Source organism: Lipotes vexillifer, unplaced genomic scaffold, assembly GCF_000442215.2.
Source record: "Lipotes vexillifer unplaced genomic scaffold, Lipotes_vexillifer_v1.1 scaffold1744, whole genome shotgun sequence".
Lineage (NCBI taxonomy): Eukaryota > Metazoa > Chordata > Mammalia > Artiodactyla > Lipotidae > Lipotes > Lipotes vexillifer.
Window position 1 is genome coordinate 301,903 of NW_006797113.1, and position 5,348 is coordinate 307,250.

The following is a 5,348-nucleotide window of genomic DNA, read 5'->3' on the forward strand; positions in this document are numbered from 1 at the left end:
CCTCTCACTGTTGTGGCCTCTCCCGTTGCGGAGCACAGGCTCCAGAGGCGCAGGCCTAGTGGCCATGGCTCATGGGCCCAGCCGCTCCACAGCATGTGGGATCTTCCCGCACCGGGGCATGAACCCGTGTCCCCTGCATCGGCAGGCGGACTCTCAACCACTGTGCTACCAGAGAAGCCCTCATTTTTGTTGTTGTTGCTGTTCATTTATTTTTTATATATATTCCACATTAGTAAAATCACATGATATTTACCTTTCTCTGTCTCACTATTTTATTTAGCATATTACCCTCAAGGTCCATTCTTGTAGTCACAAATGGCAATACTTTATCTTTTTTTTTTTTTTTCTGTACGCGGGCCTCTCACTGTTGTGGCCTCTCCCGGCGGAGCACAGGCTCCGGACGCGCAGGCTCAGCGGCCATGGCTCACGGGCCCAGGCACTCCGCAGCATGTGGGATCTTCCCGGACTGGGGCACGAACCCGTGTCCCCTGCATCGGCAGGCGGACTCTCAACCACTGTGCCACCAGGGAAGCCCAGTGCTTTATCTTTTTTAGTGACTAACTGTTATTCCATTGCGTATGTGTGTATACATGTATATATCATCATCTATATCCATTCATCTGTTGATGGACACTTAGGTAGTTTCTATATCTTGACTATTGTAAATAATGTTGCAATGAACATAGAAGCGCATAGAAATGATCCGTGACGGGTTAAAATGGCATTCATTTAATAATTTTAGGCCATAGACCCTTACCCAGAGGGAAAAAAATGCTATTAATGATTTCTTGTATATCCTTCCATAAATATCCCACTCATGTATATGTGTATTCATTTGGGAATTTCAAAGAGGAACATAATATATATATCGTTATGTACCTCACTTTTTTAAAAGATTATAAAGTTTCTTAAATGAATAAATATGTATGTATATACTTATTCTTTTCACAGAAAAGTATTCCATATTATGTTGTTTCATGGAAGCATCATGATTTATTTACCTCTTCATCTACTGATAGAGATCATGATTGTATAAATAATGTGATCAATTTTCTCTCAAGCACTTTCTGTGTGATTAATTCTTAGAAGTATAATTGCTACTTGCTGTAGACTGTATATTGAAGGGACTTAAAGCACCACTCCCTTTGGATTGTCATCTCCAGAGCTCTGGATAGTGGGTGCTTTTAGAGATTTTAATTTTATAGAAATCATCCTTCAAGGGCTTGTGCCACTGCTTCCCACAGCCTAAGGAAGAATTCCCAATCCTGTATCATTTGAGTTTTACCTACACCATTTCATCTCCAGCATGAATCACCTGTACTGTGGTGAAGTGGTCTGAGTGTGGGCCCTGCGGCCAGACTACCTTGGTTTAAGTCCTTGTGACATAATTAGTAGCTCTGTTCTTTGAGGACAGTGAACACTTCATGACTGTTTCCTTGTCTGAGAACTGGGCATAAAAGTGTTATTGTGAGGATGTGCTGAATAAATATGTGTATAAAGCATATGACACACGATCTGGCACACACTGTGCAAATGTCAACCCTTAATATTTAATATTTTCTTTATAATTATTATTTTTTCCTAAACTTAGCCATATTCTAAGCAATACCTATGATATGATAGATCTAATGTATTACAATTGATCCTCGAACAACACAGGGATTAGGGGCACCGACTGCCTGGCAGCTGAAAATTCATGTATAACTTTATTATTGGCCCTCAGTATTTGTGGTTCTGCATCCTTGGATTCAGCCAACCTGGGATTGGGTAGTACTGTAATATGTATTTATTGAAAAAAATCCATGTATAATTGGACCCCAGCAGTTCCAACATGTGTTGTTCAAGGGTCAACTGTATTCACATTTTACACTTAGAGATAGTAAATGCATAACTATAAAATCAAAAGAAAAAAGAGTTTGTACTATGTCACAATTTGGAAAGTACTGTCCTCAAAAGAGCACTATTAGCAAATGTCTTGAGCTGTTCAAATCAGATGGATTTAGAAGTAACACACTGGGACTTCCCTGGTGGCGCAGTGGTTGGGAATCCGCCTGCCAATGCAGGGGACATGGGCTTGAGCCCTGGTCTGAGAAGATCCCACATGCCACAGAGCAACTAAGCCTGTGCGCCACAACTACTGAGCCTGCGCTCTAGAGCCCACAAGCCACAACTACTGAGCCTGCCTGCCACAACTACTGAAGCCCGTGCACCTAGAGCCAGTGCTCTGCAACAAGAGAAGCCACCACAGTGAGAAGCCCATGCACCGCAATGAAGAGTAGCCCCTGCTCACCACAACTAGTGAAAGTCTGTGCACAGCAACAAAGGCCCAACACAGCCAAAAATAATTAAATAAATAAGTAAATAAATTTAACAAACAACAAAAAAAGAAGTAACACACTGATGTTACAATATTCATTTCTTTAAATATAAGTAAGGTTATAAGAACATTTTTCATATGATCATAAACCATTTTTTTTGGAAATGGCCTTATTATATTTTTACCTTCTTTTATATGAACTTTTGGTCCTCATCCAATGGTTTTAAGAGGGCTTAATAAATATAAAAGATTAGCTTTTTGTCATATACACTAAAAATTTCTCCCTATTCACATTTGAAGTCCTCAAATAGCAGGGTTTTTTTTTTCATTCATCTGCTTTCAACTAATCTATCAGTTTTCTCTTCTGTGGCATCTGGGTTTGGGTCTTGCTCAGAAATACATTTTTTCTCTGATGGCTGTGGCTAAAACTTCCAAAACAATTTTGAATAATAGTGGTAAGAGTGGGCAACCTTGTCTTCTTCCTGATCTTAGTGGAAATGGTTTCAGCTTTTCACCATTGAGGACGATGTCAGCTGTGAGTTTGTCATATATGGCCTTTATTATGTTGAGGTAAGTTCAATCTATGCCTACTTTCTGGAGGGTTTTTATCATAAATTGATGTTGAATTTTGTCGAAAGCTTTCTCTGCATCTATTGAGATGATCATATGGTTTTTCTTCTTCAATTTTTCTTTCAAACAACCCAATCCAAAAATGGGCAGAAGACCTAAATAGACATTTCTCCAAAGAAGATATACAGACTGCCAACAAACACATGAAAGAATGCTCAACATCATTAATCATTAGAGAAATGCAAATCAAAACTACAATGAGATATCACCTCACACCAGTCAGAATGGCCATCATCAAAAAATCTACAAACAATAAATGCTGGAGAGAGTGTGGAATAAAGGGAACCCTCTTGCACTGTTGGTGGGAATGTAAATTGATACAGCCACTATGGAGAACAGTATGGAGGTTCCTTAAAAAACTAAAAATAGAACTACTGTAGGACTCAGCAATCCCAATACTGGGCACATACCCTGAGAAAACCATAATTCAAAAAGAGTCATGTACCACAATGTTCATTGCAGCTCTATTTACAATAGCCAGGACATAGAAGCAACCTAAGTGTCCATAGACAGATGAATGGATAAAGAAGATGTGGCACATATATACAATGGAATATTACTCAGCCAAAAAAAGAAACGGAATTGAGTAATTTGTAGTGAGGTGGATGGACCTAGAGTCTGTCATACAGAGTGAAGTAAGTCAGAAAGAGAAACACAAATACCGTATGCTAACACATATATATGGACTCTAAAAAAAACCCCAAAAATGGTCATGAAGAACCTAGGGGCAGGACGGGAATAAAGATGCAGACTTACTAGAGAATGGACTTGAGGACACGGGGAGGGGGAAGGGTAAGCAGGGACAAAGTGAGAGAGTGGCATGGACATATATACACTACCAAGTGTAAAACAGATAGCTAGTGGGAAGCAGCCGCATGGCACAGGGAGATCAGCTCGGTGCTTTGTGACCACCTAGATGGGTGGGATAAGGAGGGTGGGAGGGAGGGTGGGACACGCAAGAGGGAAGAGATATGGGGATATATGTATATGTATAGCTGATTCATTTTGTTATAAAACAGATACAAACATACCATTGTAAAGCAATTATACTCCAATAAAGACGTTAAAAAAAAAAGAAATACATTTCTTTTCCAGCATTATATACTCAAACATTCTCCCTTGATTTTGTCTTTCTTTCTCTGAATTTGTTTTATTTTAAATTTGTATTCCATTATAGATCTATTTTAATATAAGGTGTGAAGGATGGATCCAACTCAATTTATGTATTTCTAGATGGCTATTAATCCCAGTACCATTTATTGACTACTCCGGTTTTTGTCACTGAATTAAACTGCCATATTCATTATATGCTAAACCTGTATATGTATTTGAATTTATTAATGGACCTTATTATGTTTCTTCACTGATATCTGTATTAATATGCTAGTATCTAACAGCTAGAGTCAAGCTTTATATTTTCTGTACTTGTAGAACTAATTCTTCTTCTTACTATTCCTTTTACTAATTGCCTTGACTATTCTTGCATATAATATTTCAAGGTAAAAGTGGAATAATCTCATTGTACTTAGGTGTTAATTTAGGGAGAACTAGCAGCTTTATAGTATCAAGTCCTGATATCCAAGGTCAGGGATTTTTTAAATTTTTCTATTTTGCCCTGCAATGGTGTTTTGAATATTTTTTATAGAGATCTTGGAACATTTCCTGTTAATTTTTTTGTCATATATATATATATATATATATATATATATATATATATATATATATATAATATTGGTTTCTTTAATTGCTTTAATAGGGAAGGACTTTACTGAATTCTCTTAATGTTTATTTATTGTTTTTCAGGATGTTGTCTTGCATTTTCAACAAGCAAATAATGATAATTTTATTTCTAATGTTTATGTTTCTTGTTTTTTGCCCTTCTCTAATTGAATGTGCTTCATAAATTGAGAAAGTAAGAATAGAGATAGGGAAGGATTACTGAATTCTCTTAATGTTTATTTATTGTTTTTCAGGATGTTGTCTTGCATTTTCAACAAGCAAATAATGATAATTTTATTTCTAATGTTTATGTTTCTTGTTTTTTGCCCTTCTCTAATTGAATGTGCTTCATAAATTGAGAAAGTAAGAATAGAGACTTAGGAAGGAGGTTTGCAATATTGGCATAAGGGTTTAAAAAGGAAGTTATTGCCACCAAAATAAAGGATACTCCAAGTTCATCCTCTCTGGGATCAAGTTATGAGAAAAAATCAGAAATAGAAGTCTATGAGTTTAGAGCAATATAGAAGACATGGGGAAATGTGCCCATGGTGTATTATATTGTGATATTATATGAGACATGAGTTTTAGGACATTTTATCATCTCCAAATAATGAACCGCATCAGGTCCTTAGACGTGTGTTTATTCATTGGAGTGCATCAAACACGATCTCATGTTTCCTTT